The sequence below is a fragment of the Arachis hypogaea genome, chromosome 4 (assembly GCF_003086295.3).
Source record: "Arachis hypogaea cultivar Tifrunner chromosome 4, arahy.Tifrunner.gnm2.J5K5, whole genome shotgun sequence".
Taxonomy (NCBI): domain Eukaryota; kingdom Viridiplantae; phylum Streptophyta; class Magnoliopsida; order Fabales; family Fabaceae; genus Arachis; species Arachis hypogaea.
This window is the reverse complement of record NC_092039.1, coordinates 27,578,368-27,600,076: the sequence shown is the minus strand read 5'-3', so window position 1 is coordinate 27,600,076 and position 21,709 is coordinate 27,578,368. Positions and strand designations below refer to the sequence as shown.

Here is a 21,709-nt window from a genome sequence, read left to right as displayed (position 1 = left end):
GGGACGATCCCACAGAGATTGTTGGTATGAAGCAAGCTATGGACATCTTGTAAATCTCAGTCAGGCAGATTCAAATGGTTATGAATGATTTATGAATAAAGCATAAAATAAAGATAGAGATACTTATGTAATTCATTGGTGAGAATTTTAGATAAGCGTATGGAGATGCTTTGTCCCTTTCGTCTCTCTGCTTTCCTATTGTCTTCATCCAATCCTTCTTACTCCTTTCCATGGCAAGCTGTATGTTGGGCATCACCGTTGTCAGTGGCTACAATCCCGTCCTCTCAGTGAAAATGTTCAACGCGCTCTATCACAGCACGGCTAATCATCTGTCGGTTCTCAATCAGGTTGGAATAGAATCCAGTGATTCTTTTGCGTCTGTCACTAACACCCAGCCTTCAGGAGTTTGAAGCTCGTCATAGTCATTCAATCCTTGAATCCTACTCAGAATACCACAGACAAGGTTTAGACCTTCCGGATTCTCTTGAATGCCGCCATCAATTCTAGCATATACCACGAAGATTCTGATTAAGAAATCCAAGAGATAAACATTCAAGCCTTGTTTGCTTGTAGAACGGAAGTGGTTGTCAGGCACGCGTTCATAAGTGAGAATGATGATGAGCGTCACATAATCATCACATTCATCATGTTCTTGGGTGCGAATGAATATCTTAGAACAAGAATGAGCTGAATTGAATAGAAGAACAATAGTAATTGCATTAATACTCGAGGTACAGCAGAGCTCCACACCTTAATCTATGGTGTGTAGAAACTCCACCGTTGAAAATACATAAGAACAAGGTCTAGGCATGGCCGAGAGGCCAGCCCCCATAATCTAAGAACTAGACATCCAAAGTTGATCTAAAGATCTAAAGTGATCAAAAGATGAAAATACAATAGCAAAAGGTCCTATTTGTAGATAGCTAGTAGCTTAGGGTTTACAAAGATGAGTAAATGACATAAAAATCCGCTTCCGGGCTCACTTGGTGTGTGCTTGGGCTAAGCATTGAAGCTTTCATGTGTAGAGACTTTTCTTGGAGTTAAACGCCAGCTTTTGTGCCAGTTTGGGCGTTTAACTCCCATTCTTGTGCCAGTTCCGGTGTTTTACGCCAGAATTCTTGAGCTAACTTGGAACGCCTATTTGGGCCATCAAATCTCAGACAAAGTATGGACTATTATACATTTCTGGAAAGCCCAGAATGTCTACTTTCCAATGCAATTAAGAGCGCATCAATTGGGCTTCTGTAGCTTCAGAAAATTCACTTTGAGTGTAGGGAAGTCAGAATCCAACAGCATCTGCAGTCCTTTTCAGCCTCTGAATCAGATTTTTGCTCAGGTCCCTCAATTTCAGCCAGAAAATATCTGAAATCACAGAAAAATACACAAATATCATAGTAAAGTCCAGAAAAGTGAATTTTAAATAAAAACTAATAAAAATATAATAAAAACTAACTAAAACATACTAAAAACAATGCCAAAAAGTGTATAAATTATCCGCTCATCACATGGTAAGACTATCAACCTCCCAAGACACCCCTTTCAACAAGTCAGCCACTATGAAATCTGATTCAGAAATATGTACATAAGGAATAAGGTTGCAAAGCTTACCAAAAGGAGTCCACTCATCATACCAAACTGATTTGTGGACATCCGAATTTTCCAACGAAGCCCTTCCTTGAGATGCTCATAGGCACTAACATTGTTCTTCCAGGTAGCCGATGAAGAATTTCTACTATTTTCGTTCATACCAGATTAATTTTTGAAATATTTATGCTTCAGAACCTGCACCCACAACTTCTCACTATTATATTGACAATCCCATACCAACTTTCCCAGAAGCGCCATGTTAGCACAAGTAGTATCCCTAATACTCAATCCTCCTGCCATTTTAGGAGTTATGGCGACCTCCCACTTGACCAGAGGTAGCCTTTTGCCGGTCGCTTGGCCTTTCTACAAGAGCTGTCTCATCAAGGAATTAATTTTATTACATGCATACTTCGGGAGAAGAGAAATTTGCATTTCATAAACTGGGATAGAGGCTATAACCTATTTAACAAGACAAATCCTCCCTGCCTTATTCAGCAGGCATCCTTTCCAACTAGAGAGCTTCCTCGAAATTTTTTCAATAACCTCCTAAGCCGTCTTCCTGGAAACTCTGGCATGACTGATGTTAATTCCCAAGTATTTACCTAAATCATTACAGAACCGAATGTTAGATACCCTTGAGAGAATGTCTTTTCTCCTCTCCGACACCCTCTTGGAACACTGGATCTTTGACTTATGAAGATTTACCTTCAAACCTGACGCTCTAGAAAACAAGTCCAGGCAATGCATAACCTCTATTACTTGAGCTTTCGATGCCTTACAGAAAAGTATGAGATCATCTGCAAACATCAAATGAGAGAGTCGTGGTCCGTTCCTAGAAACCGCTACCAGATTCCACAAACCTTGGGAAACTCTATGAGAGATAAAGCAGGCAAGCATTTCCATACAGAGTACAAATAGATAAGGAGACATGGGATCTCCTTGCCTCAGCCCTCTCTTTGGATTGAAATTTTGGAGCCTGTTCCCATTCCACAAAACTGCCAATGAAGAGAAAGTCACACAATTCAATATAAGATTAATAGTAGCCTTTGGAAACCTAAACCAGACCAAAGTAGCCTCCAAAAAATACCAATCTACCCTGTCATAAGCTTTTTCCAAATCAATCTTAAACGCCATAGTCCCTTTTCGAGACTTGGTGTTCCTCATGAAGTGCATAATCTCCTGAGCAATGATAATATTATCTGTGGTTCCTCTTCCTGAAATGAACCCTCCTTGCAAAGGACCAATGATCTTCGACAAGAAAGGTCTAAACCTGTTAACTAGAATCTTTGTGACAATTTTATAAATTGCATTACATAAGCTAATAGGCTGAAACTCCCATAAGGAAGATGGAACTTCCACTTTAGGAATTAGAACAACGAGAGTATCAAAAATAGCAGCATTCATTGGCTCACCCTCAAAGGCTCGCTTGACCAGTCCACACACATAATTGCTAAGAGAGTCCCAGAACTCTTTGTAGAAAATTGCTTGAAATCCATCTGACCCTGGAGCTTTAACCTCTTCAGACGTCACTGGTTCCACTAGCTTTTGACAAGCCTCAGTACTAAGAGATGGGCAAGGAAAATGCCCCCATGGCATCCAGGTCAATATCTTCCCTTGTAGAAAAGAGTTTTTGAAAGAAAGAATTTTCTGCCATTTCTAGAGTCAAAGTCTCTGTGGCCCAAGACCCATCCTCCAAAAATGACCCATGAATTTTATTCCTCTTTCACCTGATAACCATCTACAGATGAAAAATTTTGTATTTCTGTCTCCACATCTCATCCATTGTTCTCTAGATTTTTTATACCACAACAGCTCTTCTTGAAGAAGGACAGCATTCAATTCTTGATGCAAAACTTGCTCTTTGATCCTAAGCTGTTGATCCTCCTGACTATCCAGAGTTATCTGAACGTCATTCAAAAGCCTCTTCAGCTCCCTTTTCTTAACAAAAATATTACCAAACACCTTTTTATTGAAGCTAGTTGCATCTTTTTGAACCTCCAACAAACATTTGACCACATCTAGAGCTCCTTTATTCTAAGCTGTATGAACAATATTCCTAAAAAGAGGATGAGTCATCCATGCAGCCTGAAATCTGAACGAACGATGGCCATTGGTAACCCTCTCTGCAATCTTGCACCTAGTGAACAACGGGCAATGATCAGAGTGAATGCGCGCCAGCACCTCAGTATAAGCCTCCGGAAATATTAGTTGCTAGTCCTGGTTGATGACTGCTCTATCAAGCTTCTTAGCCACCTGCAACCCACCTTTCACCTTCCTGTACCAAGTGAATCTTCTCCCAATAGCCCCCATATCAAACAGCCCACAATTCTCTAATGTTTTTGTAAATTGTTCTGCTCTGGCAAGTCTAAACTGCCCCCCTCTAACTTCACTCTGTAATAGCACATTATTAAAGTCCCTGAACACAATCCAAGGTCCATGGATCATATTAGTAATCCTTGTCAAGTCACCCCACAGTTCTTTACGCCGATGTATATGCGGATTAGCATACATCGCACTGCAGTAACTAGAAGTATTGCCCATAGTGATTTCAAAACTGATACATTGATCAACTACGTCCAATACTCTCACAGAAATATTTGAACTAGAACATATAACCCAAATACCCCCACTATGACCATTAGCCTCAACAATACCAACACCCTGGTAACTTAGATTATTCCAAAAAGATTTCATCATCTCGAAAGAAATATGGATTTCAAACAAAATGAAAAAAAGTAGGGTGAAATTTATTCACTAACTCTTTACTATGAACTCGGGCCAATCTATTAGAGGACCCTCTAATATTCCAAAATAGAAAGCTTAAATCTAAATAATCCATAAAACAATAGTACTATAAAAAAGACCAACCTCAACCAAAGTCCCTAATGAGATGATGAAGATCCACCATCATATCCCCTTGAGACTTGCTTGTCATTATCCGGTTGTTGCCCGATTTATCTGTGTCCCTCCACTAACAACCCTTCCAATTCGCTGATTTACTGCTTGCTGGTGTCGTCAAGGTAGTTCGGAGTCGATGGCAAATTCTGCAAAAAAGAAGGGTGCAACCTCTTGTATTCGTTTTTTATAAAAAAATTTAGATCTAACTATTGAAAATTTAAATTAATTTAATAATTATCAAACACTAATTTTTTTGTGACATTTTTAATTAAATATCCTAAGTAACAAGATACACTTTAACATGACTCTAAAAGTTAATGTTACCATTTCAACCTTAACTTTTTCTTCTTCATCTGGTGTGATCTTCTCTGTTAAAAAATCTATTTTGCAAAATCTAAAAAAATTCTCACTCTTCTCACTTTCTTAACTCTTACTTTCTCTTAATTTTCTCTGTCTCTTTTATCTTTAAAAAAAGTGCAAAGAAGAACTTAAAAATTTCATTCCATTCCATGTTCAGAAAAAAATGACAAGAATTACACTAGAAAAATCTCAACAAAATTAAAAATATAAACAAAAAAAATTATCATAATTATCAACATCTAAAATTAATCATTATTACATCAATTTAAAGCTTTTATTAATTAAAAATCAATAAAAGAAAAAAAAAAGTAACTTAGTCCCCTCCTTCCTCCGAATCAATTACCATTGACCTGCAATATTTTCATTCGAAATATTATAAGAACAAAAAACAATATAGATTAATTAGTTAAAGTAACAAAAACAAATCCCCAAAAAAGGATTAAAAAAAATCCCAATCAATTGTTCCTATTCTTATTCACTCCTTCGTTGGCTCCAACATTATTGTTTCTAATTGAAGGACTAAACTACCATCTTCTGCGATGAACCAAAAAGCTGTACGTACTCAATCTTGGGAGCGGGAGGATGTTGCGGCGGTTGGGTGGAGTAGGATGTAAGGCGTGGGCAGGTTGAGTAGAGTAGGATTTAAGGTGTGGCCAGATTGAATGTTCTTTCTCTTGATCAGATCTCATAATACACTTATGTTGCTGCTGATGAATGACGCCAGCCACGAGAAGAACAACACTAGACGTCCAAGCTGAGCTTGTTAAAGAAGAACAAAGAGCGAGCAGTGAATGTCGGTCCGGTGAGGCTACTGGTACAACATGTGACAAAATAGAAGTCTGGCATGGCAGAAAAAGATGATAGCATTGAACAGGGAGTATGGTAGCTGGGTTCATTTTAATTAAAAGCCATATATTTTAAGGTGAATTATATGATTATTTACAGATATTCCTGACGCGTTCGTAGATGGCTGACACGTGGTAGTATAAGAAACAGCTGAAGCTGTGCGTGTGTCTGGAATATGTAGCTGAAGCCATGTTTTAAAACGGAATTGTGATAGGTGGGATCCGTTTAAACCAATATAATAGACTTACGAATAGAATTATGAAAAATAGTTTTGGGCTTTGCAGTGGTGTATGCCTTTGATGCACAAAGTGAAAAAGACAAAGTAACAAATCCAAAAGAAAGGGAAACACGAGTAAAAAATGAATTATGAATGGGTTATGTTGCATGTATGAGAAGCATTTTATTTTTGAAAAAAATAAACTTTTGTAAAAAAAGTTCAATTCCAGACTTATCAAATTTGTGTTAAAATAAATTGCTTTAACAATGAATAAAATTTTCCAAATGAATAGAGAATAATAAATAATTAAAACTTATTTAAAAATACATAGAGAATTAAAATATTTAGTTATGCTAAAAATAAAAAGAGAACAATTATAAATTATTTTTTGTTATTTAAGATTAATATACCTATTTTCTAGATAATTAATTATTAGAAATTTAAATTTAATTTATAAGAAGAGATATTTGTGTGGATTTAAATTATTAATAAATTATTTCAAAACTTTAAAATATACCTATTATAAAGAGAATTGTGTGGGTTATAAATGTATCTAATCATTCTGTAAACCCCGCTAAAATCGGTAAATAATTAGTTAATAAATCGAAATTCAATTAGTAAAATTAAAAAATACAAAACTAATATCAAAATAGAATTGAGCTCTTCAAAATGAGAATTTTGATATCAATTTCGAAATTTTTTGTCAAAAGTTGGACCGGATGGGTCGAATCGGTTGAATCGGACCCAAACTAGGCCCGTGGGTCCAACCGGACCATGACTTAAAAGAGGGGCAGAAGCTTCTTCTTCCTCATTTCAGCAACAACAACGCAAAAACACTTGGGGAGAGGAGGGGTTCCCTAACCCTCATCAGACCTTCCAACCACCATAACTTCCCCGTTTGAGCTCCGATCGCCGCACCATTCGTGGCCACGTGTCCAGTGCGTCGAGCTCTACGTTTCTATCAGATCAATTTCACGGGTAAGTCTCAGTTTCATTTTAGATTCTCGTTTCCCCTTTCTATTTGAGAAATTGAGCTCTTGTGATGAAATCTTGCCAATTCGGTGTTTTAGGTTCGATTTAGCTTCCGGAGCTTGTTGGGTTTGAGTTGCTACGCATGTGGGTGTAGTAAGGGTCACCTAAACCCTAGTTAATTTTGATTTCTTGATGAAAAATCTGAATTTAGATGTGTGTGTGTGTGTGTGTTAGGTGTGAATTAAGTTTGTATATAAGCATTGAACTTGAAAGGTGGACATTTGGAGGCTTATTGGTGATCAAGACTCGGTTTGTGGCTGATTTTGTTTGAGCTTGGTGGGGTTGTGTTCTAACTTGTGAGGCTGCCTTGGGTTGAATAAGGTGATCGACCAAGGTATGGTTTAGGTTTCGCGTGTTTAATATGTAAGGTTGTGTGAAAACTTAGGCTAGAGAGCTATAGGATAAGTTGAAAAGGGTTTTATGCACTAAATGGTTAGCTTTGTGATGTTGATGGTAAATTGATGATTAGACTTGTGTTGAAAATTAATGGTCATGAGATGAATGGAATTAATGAGAATGTGTTATTGGAACTAATAATGGTGAATTGATGATGTTGTTGGTATTTGTCAATGAGAATTTGTGGTTATGACTTGTTGATTGGTTAATGATGATTTGTGGGTTGTTATTAATGAATTGAAGAAGAAAATTAATGAAACTTTAAAGTGGTAGCTTGTGGTTAGAGTGGTGATTGTTAGAATTAATGTATGGATTTTAAGAATTGGTGTGAATATTGATGTGTTAGTGGATAGGATTAATAAAATGGAATTTTTATATGATGGAGGTGCAGGCTTTGATAGTAAGGAACTTGAAATAGGTGAAAATAAGGTTTGGAAGCAAATTGGTAAAAAGTGAATTTTGGTGAACTTCGAAAGTTCATAACTTGCTCCTTAAATTTTGGATGGAACTGTGGTTTATTTCAAATGAAAGATGGTTTTACAAGCTTTTGAATGATACCAATTTTATGAAAAATAGAATTTTGTAGAGAAAGTTATGGACGACGAAAGTTTGGTGTATAAAACTGTGTTGCAGGGTACCAAAAACTGGTTTGTAGCAGCTTTCTGGGCATTCTGCCAAATTTGGAAAAACGTCCATCCATGCGACGCGTGGCCCACGCGTACGCGTGGCGTGGCATTTTAACGACGCATGCGCGTGATCGCATGATCACATGTGTGCATGACTCACACGTACGCGTGACGTGCTGTTCGCACCACATGTGCGCGTGACCCACCCGCACGCGTGACCACTGCTTGCTGCAAAACCGGATTTTGGCTGTTTTGAACCAGATTTTTACTTCTAAACCTCTATTTTCCTTCCTTTTAGACTTAGGGTATATTACCAAGTCCAGTAAGCTAATTGAAGCTAGGATAATAAGATAACTTGGGGATGAAGTAAGAGGTAAAATGATGAATTATATGAAGGAGATGGGAAAGTTAAATGAAGTTTAATGCCATGACTTGAGAAACGATTATATATTGATTATGAAAATGAAATGGCTTACGAATGATGATATCTGAGATACGAGTTTCCCTGGATAAAAACCGTAGCTTGCCACCACGTGTTTCAGGTTAAATCTCGATACTCTGTTGACCCAATGTCATAAGGAAGACTGGGCACGTATAAATTCCCGGGTATGGATAGCCCCCATTGAGTGATTATATGATGAATGAATGTGAAATTTATGCATAGACACTTAGGGATGCGTGACGGGGGACAATCTAAGGTTTTCGGACTTGTCGGGTTGGCTGGATAACCGACAGATGAGCCTCATCAGCCATGGGACAAGCATGCATCATGTGCATTTGTGTGTTTTAATTGCTATGCATTTTTTGGATTTGCCTAATTGATTATATACCTCCTGCTACCTGTTATACTTGCTACTTGCACTATCTGCTTATTACTTGTGCGTGAACTTGTTTGGTTGCTTGTCTTTGCTGAATTATGGATGACGAAGGGACAGAGAAAAGGATGAAGTGGTTTGGGTTATGTTAGGTTTAAAATTGAGTAAGTTTAGGAAGGTTTAGGTTACCTAGCCCTATTTATGGCTTCTATTTAGAAATTAAGTTTGATAATTGTATGATGGCGTTTTAGAATTGCCTCTGGCATTTCCAGGACCTTATGTATTATATGTGTGGCACCTTTACCATGCTGAGAACCTCCGGTTCTCATTCCATACTTGTTTATTTTGTTCCTCATAGAGGTTACATGAGAGTTAGGACTTTATTTCTGTATTTTAGGTATTATGGGATACTGGTATTGGAGGACGAAATTGTGATCAATTCTCTTTAAGTTGTTTGTCTTTGTATGAAATCATTATTATGGCACTGGTTGAATTCACAACTCCGTTCAACTAACCAGCAAGTGTACTGGGTCGTCCAAGTAATAAACCTTACGTGAGTAAGGGTCGATCCCACAGAGATTGTTGGTATGAAGCAAGCTATGGTCACCTTGTAAATCTCAGTCAGGCAGATTAAAATGGTTTATGGGTTTCGAAAATAAAGATAAAAGAATAGATTAAATAAAAGGATAGAAGACTTATGCAGATTCATTGGTGGGAATTTCAGATAAGCGAATGGAGATGCTGCATGGCTCAAGGACGCCTGCTCTCCTACTGCTTCTACTCAATCCTTCTTACTCCTTTCCATGGCAAGCTCTGTATAGGGGTTCACCATCAGCTGTGGCTACTTTCATCCTCTCGGGAAAATGATCCTATGCGGTTGTCAGTCGCACGGCTAATCGTCTGGAGGCATCACCCATGGCTGATGCTACATCCCATCCTCGCAGTGAAAACTAATGCTCACGCACTCTGTCACAGTACGGCTAATCACCGGTTGGTTCCCGCTCCTACTGGAATAGAATCCCTTGATTCTTTTGCGTCTGTCACTAACGCCCAGCAGGTTGCAAGTTTGAAGCGCGTCACAGTCATTCATTACCGGAATCCTACTCGGAATACCACAGACAAGGTTAGACTTTCCGGATTCCCAGGATCCTACTCGGAATACCACAGACAAGGTGAGACTTTCCGGATCCTCATAAATGCCGCCATCTATCTAGCTTATACCACGAAGATTCTGTTGGGGAATCTAAGAGATACGCATTCAAGCTCTGTTGCATGTAGAACGGAAGTGGTTGTCAATCACGCGCGTTCATAAGTGAGAATGATAATGAGGGTAATCTGACTCATAACATTCATCATGTTCTTGGGTACGAATGAATATCTTGGAATAAGAATAAGAGAGATTTGAATAAAAGATAATAGAATTTCATTAATACTTGAGGTACAGCAGAGCTCCACACCCTTAATCTATGGTGTGCAGAAACTCCACTGTTGAAAACACATAAGCAAAAGGTTCAGGCATGGCCGAATGGCCAGCCCTCTCCATGATCAAGTGATCGAATGATAAAAGGCTTAAAGTGGTCAAAAGATCTCTAATACAATAGATAAATGTTCTATATATACTTAGACTAGCTCCTAGGGTTTACATGAGTAAGTGATTGATGCCTAAATCCACTTCCGGGGCCCACTTGGTATATGCTTGGGCTGAGCTTGATTAATCCACGAGCTGAGGCATTTCCTGGAGTTGAACTCTGAGTTATGACGTGTTTTGGGCGTTCAACTCCGAATCATGACGTTTTTCTGGCGTTTAACTCCAGACAGCAGCATGAACTTGGCGTTCAACGCTAAGTTACGTCGTCTTTCTTCGAATAAAGCATGGACTATTATATATTGCTGGAAAGCCCTGGATGTCTACTTTCCAACACCGTTGAGAGCGCGCCAATTGGAGTTCTGTAGCTCCAGAAAATCCATTTCGAGTGCAGGGAGGTCAGATTTCAACAGCATCAGCAGTCCTTTTGTCAGCCTTCTTCAGAGTTTTGCTCAAATCCCTCAATTTCAGTCAGAATTTACCTGAAATCACAGAAAAACACACAAACTCATAGTAAAGTCCAGAAATGTGAATTTAACATAAAAACTAATGAAAACATCCCTAAAAGTAGCTTAAACTTACTAAAAACTATATAAAAACAATGCCAAAAAGCGTATAAATTATCCGCTCATCAGGTATATGTATGTATATATTCTCCGACCAGCTTTGGCATTGCAGGCTGAGTCAGGAGCTAGTTTCACTATATTCTTGGCTCTCTTTTACTCTTTTGCTTATTCATATCTTTAACCGATAGGTTTCTTAGCACGCAAGTAATTCTGTTTCCTGACTATCTCAGTATTATGACTTAAGCATAAGATTAAGTATGATAGGATGTTACACATTCTAACATATTTGGTGTTTATTTGAATTAGTTTTCTTGTTTTTTTTTTAAAAATAAAAAATTAAAATATTTTTATTGAATTTTTAGGAGTAATAGTCAAATTCGTCTTTAAAAGATCACTTATTTTTCAAATTGGTTCTCAAATGATTTTTTAGTCATATTAGTCTCTAAAAGGTAAACTGTAAGTCAACTTGATACATCCGTCAGTTAGATGATAATGTGTCACATTAAGTGCCGCATGTCACAAGATGATTGATTGATGTGTCAGATCAGTGACACGTGACATGCCACATATTATTTGATATCTAATAAATTTGTTTATGATGGTTATTAGTGGCTAAGAGAAGGGGGAGTTGAATCTTAGTTATCTTTTTTAGAAATGACTTTTTGCTTTCTCAAAGAACTCAGGAGATATTTTTGTTTTTGTCTCGTGACAAGTTGAGAGACGCTTTATTTTTGTCTCTTGAGTAACAGAACCAAAATTGAAGTAGAGAAGAAGAAGTAACACACAGATGTATCCTGGTTCAGCTATCTAGTCCAGTCTCAATCACAATTATGATGAAATTTCACTATCTCTTTTACAAGATTACAAACATCAATGCTTCCCTAGGATCTATCCAATTCTATCTGGGACAAATCCAGATTCTAACCCAATCTGAATTTGACTAGAACTCAACCTAGCTTTCAACAGCCAAGTGCTAACCCAACTTGTAAGGAAATCTCCACAAGATCATGAAACAAAATAGAAAGATGTACAAAGGACCTCTAAGACATCTTATACCTTTTTCTTACAGTTTAATTCACTGTCTTTTACCTCTCATTGGCTTTTTCTTACAAATCTCACCATGTTTACCTTTTTCAATGAGACTCGGACAAACTAAACTGAGAAAAAAATACTAGATAAACAACATGAAGGAGAAGAACTCAATCAGCTTAGGCAGCTATGAGAATCAAGGTTCTAAAAACCAAACTGGTCAATAAATCAATAAGATGAATGGTTTAACGGTTTAATGGTTCAACTGAAGTGCAACCGAAATTCAACCGATTTAATTAAATATAAAATAAAATTATTAAAAATTCTATTTTCAAAAATAAAAATTTATAGTTACTCATTAGCAACCATCACCAACCAACACATCAACGAAATAGTTTCTAGATTTATACAATTTCTAATTACATCAACAAACCAACAACACATGCAACATCATAATATAATCAACAATTATATCCAGAAGTTCAGAAGACAAACTCAAAAATTAAAATTCATTATAATTTGACAATAAAATAAAAAATTAACACACAATTAACAAAATATATTCAGAAGTTCAGAACACAATCAACAATTATATCCAAAAGTTTAAAAAACAAACTCAGAAATTAAAATCTATTACAATTAGACAATAAAATAAAAAATTAACACAAAATTAACAAAATATCATCAAACAAACAATTAAAAATTATATAATGATATTTGCTCATCACTTGGGTTAATTTTCTAAACTTAAATAGTTTATAATCAAAATAGTCTAATCTTAGTAATATTACATGATAAAGTCGTTTGACAATTAAATTTAATTAAATTAGTTTAATAATGAATAGGCACATACAAAAAGGAGGAGATACATAAAAAAAATAAAAAAGTAATCATATTTAGGTATATACTAAAATTAGCTATTAAAATTATTTATAAAGATAGAATATATATTAAAATATAAATATATTTTTAAAATAAATTTAACTATACATATATTTATACACCAATTTTATGATGACTAATTTTAATAATTAATTTTGATATGCAAATAATATTTAAAAAAAAGACTTGAGTAGACTTTTGGTTACCTAAAATAACTTGTTTAGTTGATTTTTTTTTATCTTTAGCTATCCCTTTGCTTATTTAAAATATTAATTAGTGTGTTTCTCTTTAAAAGTAAATATTTTTAGGTTTAAAAATTTTCTGTTAAAATGATTCCAGCAACTTATATATTCAAGAGATGGTTTGATATCCCTAAAAAACTTAATACCTTTTAACATTAAATTTCAACTTTTAAAATAAATGAAAAAGTTTTTTTTACCAATATGTCATTTCTTTGAAATTTAATAACAAACTGTTATTTTTTTAAATTATTTAGCTAAATATTACTTTTTTTATATTACTATATTTGATTATAATTAAAAATAAAAACTTTTTATTTATTTATTAAAATTATGTAAGAAGATAAACAGAAATGTAAATATAAATCTTTAAATAATCTGCAAGTTAAATAGTGTTGAAAAATCTATAACAATATATAAAGTGGATAGAGGAGTTTGGTGTCCAATTCTTTTTTCCTATTCTACCTTATCTTTATAATCTAACATTACGTACTCAGTCACGTACACACTTTCTATACATTCTGCATTAACCCACGAGAGAATTATGTAACTGCTTCATTTTCAATCGTGAGAAAAATTTAAAAAACTGCTCATCGTAAAATAAGATTATAAAAACTGCTCCACTTGCAATTATTTTTTTCGTCTTCTTACTTTATGTTCTATAGACAAATAGAAATAAAAAATTCAATAAATCAACAATCATGGCAACGTCGACCCACTTGGCTAGCGAAGAAGACAGAATATGAGCAACAATAACACCTAGCTAGAAGATGTGCAACTTATCGGGAGATGATTCGACAAAGAAAATAAGTTGTCATATCTACTGATATAACTCCTATCCCAACTCTATTGTCAAGTACATTGTCAAGTACAGGTAGAGTTACGGATTAACTATAAATACAGAAATAGTCCGATCAACTAGAATTAGACAAATGGCCAAAGCCACTAACCATCCTTAATTTATTACAGGTAAGATATAACATGACATGTATAATGATAAATTTTAATATTGCCCTAGATAAGAGAGGTTTGTTATTAAAAGAATCGCCAGTTACTTGATATACAAAAACTTCCACCCATTTCAAACAGTAACTTCATTAAAAGTTTTCTATTGAATGTAAATCATTGTTGCGGATTTTCAAAGAATAAAAGTAAAATAATTTAAATTATATTTTGGATTTTTATTTTTATTCAATGTTTGTTTTTATATTTTATTTTAGTTTTGTTAATCAAAAAGTATTAATATTAGTTTTAATTTTTAATTTTTAGGATAAATAAAAAGATGAGACTTTTTTATAAATTAGATGTTTAAAAAATTACTTATTATAGAAAAAGTTAAGTCTATTTTTTTACTATAGAAGTACATATAATTCACTCTCAAATAGAATCAACATAAATATATATTTATTTAATTTTTTAAAATTTACATTAATTATTAGAATAATGATATAATGAATGTACCCATAAAAAATGAAAATAACTTCATAATTATATTTTTTGTTGGAAGGAAACATAACTCTCAATAAATGTAAAGTCTAATTTAAATAACTATAGTTAAATAAAATAAGTAATAAAAAACAGACATAAAATTTAACTTTTTTATTATTTGGTATAAAAATAAATTATTGTTCTCATATATAATGACATAGAATTTAACTTTATTCTTATATATATATATATATATATATATATATATAATTTTTATCCTTATTTCTGTGCTTTATTTTAATCTATAACAATATTTATTGAAATATCAAAAATTTTGGTGTCTAAATTTAAATTTTAATATTGTCTTTGCTAAGAAGAAAAGTTTATTATTAAAAGAAATTCTCCATGTGTAAGTTGCTTTACATAAAAAATTTTCTACCCATTTAAACAGTAAATTATTGTTGCATATTTATTAAAGAATAAAAATAAAATAGTTTAAACGTGATAATTTTTTTAAATAAATGTACAAAGAATAATTTTTTTTAAATTATTATTATATTATATTATTTTAATGTATTCTTAGTACCTACAAAATATATAATGATAATTGGTGTTTAAATTTAAGTTCTAATATTACTCCTAAAGAAAAATTTGTTATTAAAAATTTTTTTGTAAGTCATGTTAAATAAAAAAAATTTACCCATTTTTTCACAATAACCTCATTAAAATCTTTCTTTTGGAGATAAATTATTGGTGCAGATTAAAATAGTTCAAATGTGTAATTTTTTAATAAATAAATTTATCCAGGATATTTTTTTTCAAATTATTATCATACTCTTTTAATGTATTCTAAATACCTACATCTATAACAATATATAAAGCGGATAGAGGAGTTTGGTGTCCAACTCTTTTTTTCTATTTTACCCTTATCTTTATAATCTAACATTACGTACTCAGTTACCCACAAGAGAATTATATAACTGCTTCATTTTCAATCGTGACAGAAATTTAAAAAATTACTCACTTTCAATCGTAAAATAAGATTATAAAAACTACTCCACTTGCACTTATTTTTTTCGTCTTCTTACCTTATGTTCTGTTAAACAAATAGAAATGAAAAATTCATAAATCAACAATCATAGCAACGTCGACCCACTTAGCTAGCGAAGAAGACAGAATATGAGCGACAATAACACCTAACTAGAAGATGTGCAACTTATCTGGAGATGATTTGGCAAAGAAAATAAGTGGTCATATCTACTAATACAACTTCTATCCCAACTCCATTGTCATGCACAGGTAGAGTTACGGATTAACTATAAATACATGAGTAGTCCGATCAACTACAATTAGACAAATGGCTAAAGTCACTAATCATCCTTAAATTAAAATCATCTTTAAATATAATTGTTATAGAAAAAGTTAAATTTATTTTTTGACTATAGGAGTAGATATAATTAACTCTTAAATGTAATTAAAATAAATATAAATTTATTCAATTTTTTAAAATTTACATTAATTATTAAAATCATGATATAATGGATGTAATACTATAAAAAAAATGAAAATAACTTCACAACTATCTTTTTGTTGAAAAAAAAAATATGAGTTATTACTGTAAAGTCTAATTTAAACAACTATAGATAAGTAAAATAAATAATAAAAAACGACATAAAATTTAACTTTTTTGTTATTTGGTATAAAATTAAATATAATAAAATAAATAAATATTCTCATACATAATGACATGAAATTTAACATTATCTTTTTTTAGATTTATCTCTTTTTTTTAATTTTTATCCTTATTTGTGTACTTTATTTTAATTTTATTAAACCAAAAAGTACTAATATAATTTAATTTTAATTTTTAACTTTTAATCATAAATAAAAATATGTGACTTTGTATGCATTAGATAAAAAGATATTTATAATAAAAAAAATTAAATTTACTTCTTCGTTATAATTATAGGAGTGTAGATAATTCATATAAGAGTTACGAGATTTTTTTTAATTTTATTTTTAAAATAGTATTCACTTTTGAGTGTAATAAATAATAATTACGAAACAATATATAAAGTAGATAGAGGAGTTTGGTGTCCAACTCTTTTTTTCCTATTTTACCGTTATCTTTATAATCTAACATTACGTACTCAGTCATGTACACACGTTATATACATTCTGCATTAACCCACAAGAGAATTATGTGACTACTTCATTTTCAATCGTGAGAGAAATTTAAAAAACTGCTCACTTTCAATCGTAAATAAGATTATAAAAACTACTCTACTTGCAATTATTTTTTTCGTCTTCTTATTTTATGTTGTGATAAACAAATAGAAATGAAAAATTCAATAAATCAACAAGCACGGCAATGTCGACCCACTTGGCTAGGCAAAGAAGACAGAATATGAGCGACAATAACACCTAGTTAGAAGATGTGTAACTTATCGGGACATGATTTGGCAAAAAAAATAAGTTGTCATATCTACTGATACAACTTCTATCCCAACTCTATTGTCAAGTACAGGTAGAGTTACGGAGTTACGGATTAACTATAAATACAGGAGTAGTCCGATCAACTACAATTAGACAAATGGCCAAAGCCACTAACCATCCTTAAATTAAAATCATCTTTAAATATAATTGTTATAGAAAAAGTTAAATATATTTTTTGACTATAAGAGTAGATATAATTAACTCTTAAATGTAATCAAAATAAATATAAATTTATTTAATTTTTTAAAATTTACATTAATTATTAAAATCATGATATAATGGATGTACTATTATAAAAAAATGAAAATAACTTCACAACTATTTTTTTGTTGAAAAAAATATGACTCAATAACTGTAAAGTCTAATTTAAACAATTATAGATAAGTAAAATAAATAATAAAAAACGGACATAAAATTTAACTTTTTTGTTATTTGGTATAAAATTAAATATAATAAAATAAATAAAATTTCTCATACATAATGACATAAAATTTAACATTATATTTTTTTAGATTTATCTCTTTTTTTTATTTTTATCCTTATTTGTGTACTTTATTTTAATTTATTAAACCAAAAAGTACTAATATAATTTAATTTTAATTTTTAACTTTTAATCATAAATGAAAATATGTGACTTTGTATGCATTAGATAAAAAATATTTATAATAAAAAAATTAAATTTACTTCTTCGTTATAATTATAGGAGTGTAGATAATTCATATAAGAGTTATGAGAACTTTTTTAATTTTATTTTTAAAATAGTATTCACTTTTGAGTGTAATAATTATGAACTAATATACCGTGGTAACTAATTAGAAGGAAGAGGAAGAGAGAACAAGGCAATATAAGAGTAGTGGTGAGCCAACGATGGACATGTGGATAGATAATGGTAAAAAAAAGAATAATAAAAATTAAAAATTTAAAAAGAATAATAAAATTAAAGATAATTTAAAATATTAAATATAAAATTATAAGAAATAAAATTTTTTTAACCATTAAAATTGTAAAACCCGGTTAATTAATGGCTAATTAACCCATAAATGAGAATTTATTCTAGAAAGCCAAAAATGTTATTTTTATGGCTAAATGTGATAGAGGAGATTGAGACGAGAATTTCAGTACCAATTTTATAGAAATCGGACCAAGATTGGACCGAACGGGCTAAACCAGGCCAACCGGACCCAAAGTGGGCTCTTGGCCCAACTAAACTAAACCAAAATCCTAGTTTTCAGCACTCTCTCTCCTCACAACACACTCAAACACGCTGAAATGGTGGAGAGGAAGGGAAGAACCCTCTCTCAACTTCTTTCTCTCACTTGATCTTCAAACCACCATAACTTTTGATCTAGAGCTCCGATCGCCGCTCCGTTTGCGGCCACGCGTTCACCGCGGAGAGCTCTACAAAACTCATACAATTAATCTTGAGGTAAGCCACGTTTTGCTCTTCGAAATTCCAGCCTTGTTTTCGAGATTTATGAGCAAAAATGTTGAGATTTTGGGCTCTTTGATGTTATAGGACCCAACTCTCTTGAAGGAGAAGGTTAATCTTATCTCCTTGGACCTTGGGTGTGGTAAGATTCTCAGTCCTAGTGTAATTTGTTGTTCTATGATGTTTAGGTATTGAGATGTTGTGTGTGGGTATGATGGTTGTGGCTTAGGTTGTGTATGTGTGAATATTGGAGCTTGATTGGTGATTTTGAAAAGCTTGGGAAGGGTTTGGTGGTGAAAAATCTGTTCTTGGAGGTGTTGAGGCCTTGAGAGCTTGTGGATAAGTGGTTTGGAAGTGCTCCGATGGAGCTTGGGAAAATCGGCTAAGGTATGGTTTCGGTTTTCCGTATCTAATATGTAATGTGGTAGGAAATACTTAGGCTAGAGGCCCTAAGATAGGCATTGAATTGTTGATGTTGTTGAATTGTTGATATATATGATGTGGTCATATATGTGATGATGATTAATGATGCCTTGAGAGGGTATGATGTATGAGAAATATGCATGTTGTGATATATGCTTGATGATTGGTTATGGTTGAATTGTGGGTTGAATCATGTGGATGGTGAGTATGATGTTGATTGTGTACAATAATGATTTATTGGAATTGGTGTTGTTGAGAATTGGCATGAGGAATAGTATATGATATGTCAATATGTTTGAGTTTGAACCACTTGGGTGAAGTGGGTTAAATTGATGAGATAGTGATTTTGTAAATTGTGGTAAAGTGTCAATGTGTGAGTTGAGGAGGCTTGATGTTGAGTTTGATATATTTTGATTGATTTCAAAAAAAAGGGATGAAATTGGCATGTTTTGATTGATTTTGAAAAGAGTTGAAAATGGCTTGTTTTAAAAATGGCATATTGTGGTTTTGTATGAAAATATGGTTTTTGGGCATACTTTGACGGGACATAACTTGGACTACGGATCTCTGTCTTGTGCCAAATTTATTTAGAAATGAAATTGGATCCGGGATGTCCATGCCATTTGAAGAACGGGTGAAAAACGATTTAAAATGAGGAAGTTATGTCCGTTGGAAGATTGAGGTTTAAATTTGTGAATTCTGCAGCTTTTAACTTAGAAAAATTTTTAGCAAAATGACCCCTTGCGCGTGGGCGCACTTGGCGCGTACGCGCCGTTCTTCCAGAAAGCGCCATCCACGCGTGCGCGTGATGTGCGCGGGCGCGCCGATTGTGCTGCACCCAATGCCCAGCCATTTTCCAGAGAGTTATGCCAGAACTGTGCCGGTGTTGTGCCTGGGGCACAAGAACACCCACGCGTACGCGTGGTTGACGCGTGCGCGTCATTTGGAAAATTTTTAATCCACGCGTTAGCGTGCATGACGCTTGCGCGTTGATGAGTTTTCGAGGCCATCCACGCGCACGTGGCCCTGTTTCCATCCCAAAGTTGATTTTTGAGTTTTAATAGCCAAATCTCATACTTCTAAGCCTCCGATCTCACCATTTATGTCTTAAATCATTATGATATGCCTAGCTATTAGAAAAGGAGCTAGTGAATGTGGTAACTTGCGAGTGAAGCAAGGAAAAAAAATAAATGATCAATGAGGATCAAGCATGATTATGTGAGAGGCAGAGGATGGTGGTGGAAGTGCTTGTTATGCCATGGGCCGAAAGTCTGTGATTGATAATGAAATGGCTGGTTATGGATTTAACCATGAGCCGGATGGCTGGATTATTGCCGTGTTACGGCGGAGCCATGATTATGGCTAAGAATAAATGCATATATATGCTGTTGAATGAATTGTGAATGTTGCACTTCCATTATCGGAGATGAGAGTTTCCCTGGGAGAAAGCTGTGGCTAGCCACCACGTGCTCCAGGTTGAGACTTGAAGCTCTTTTGACCCTATGTCGTCAGGGTGGCCGGGCAATGTGAAAGCCCCGGATGAGCTCACCCCCATAAATATTCACCAGTGAAGGTGATGGATATGGATCGTGATTATGATCAAGTTTACATTGAGTATAACTCGAGTTGGGGAGACACGACAGAGGGACAGTCCAATGGTTAACTGCCAGGACTTGTCGGGTTGGCTCTGTAACCGACAGATGATATCATCAGCCACTAGGGACAGGCATTCATCATATGCATACTATATGAATTGTTTGAGATTGCCTATCTGACTGCATATTACTTGCTAATTGTCTAAATGCCTACTTGTTCCTAATTGTATACTTCTTGCTTGATATAAATGTGTTTGCTACATTATACTCCTGCTGGTGGTTGGGAGGTCTGAAGGAATTGGAAAGGGAAGTATTAGTTAGACTGAAGAATCTTTAGTCAGATGCCCTTTATGGTTTAGCCTGTTTATAAGCTTTGATATTATCTGGAGGAAGTTCTAGGATTGCCTTTGGCTTTCCTCCATTATTATGTATTATATATGTGGAAGCTGTTACCGTGCTGGGGACCTCTGGTTCTCACCCATGCGGGTTTTGTGGTTTTCAGATGCAGGACGTGTGGTTTTCCGCTGAGGCATGCTGGAGACTTCTAGATTTGCGAAGATTCCTTGTTCTCGGGGACTCTGTTTTAGTTTATATGTTTTGCTTAGATACTTTTATCTCCATTAAATAATACAAACTGTGATGACTCCTCTTATGGGAGATTTTGGAGAATAGGTTTTATGTATTTGTGTCCCTTTGGGTTTCCTCTGGGGTTTCCTTATTTTATCATATGTATATATTGCTATGCTCAGACCGGTTATCTTCGTAGCTGGATCTTGAGTCTTTATATTCCTGTTTTTGACACTCCTTTGTATATATATAATCTCGCGTTGGTTTACCCTTGTTCGTTACGTTATCGATCGGAGTGTTGCACTTATGAGTTGCGATTTTTGTTTACCCCTTTTTCTACAAAGGCTCCTTGTTATAATCAATCATTCATACTACTATACGTACTAAATTTTTAATTTTTGAGGTCGTAATACCTTGCCATCTTTGAATTATGACTTAAGCATAAGACTCTGTATGGTAAGGTGTTACATTATCGTATCAGAGTAGTTCGCTCCTGTAGAGCCTGAAGGATGGACTGATTATGCTTCTGTGCATTCTCTGTATGTGTGTTATGTGCTATTAGTATATCTACTTGATATAATTGGCATAAACGTTCATGAGCATGCATTTGGGACTTGAAGCACTAAACTTCCGATATTGAGGCTGATCAACTTAATATCGATTGTTTGGTGTGTATAGGAACCAGATGGCGCC

General features: G+C 33.9%; 1 long non-coding RNA gene across 1 annotated transcript; it reads right to left on the bottom strand.

Moving 5' to 3' along the window:
• Window positions 1-694: 694 nt before the first annotated feature.
• On the bottom strand, window positions 695-5,777 carry LOC140184420 (uncharacterized). Its single transcript, XR_011881031.1, has 3 exons — window positions 5,408-5,777; window positions 4,456-4,631; window positions 695-1,362 (listed from the first exon to the last, which is right to left on the bottom strand). It is a non-coding gene; the product is annotated as an uncharacterized lncRNA (long non-coding RNA).
• Between the last annotated feature and the right edge of the window lie 15,932 nt (window positions 5,778-21,709).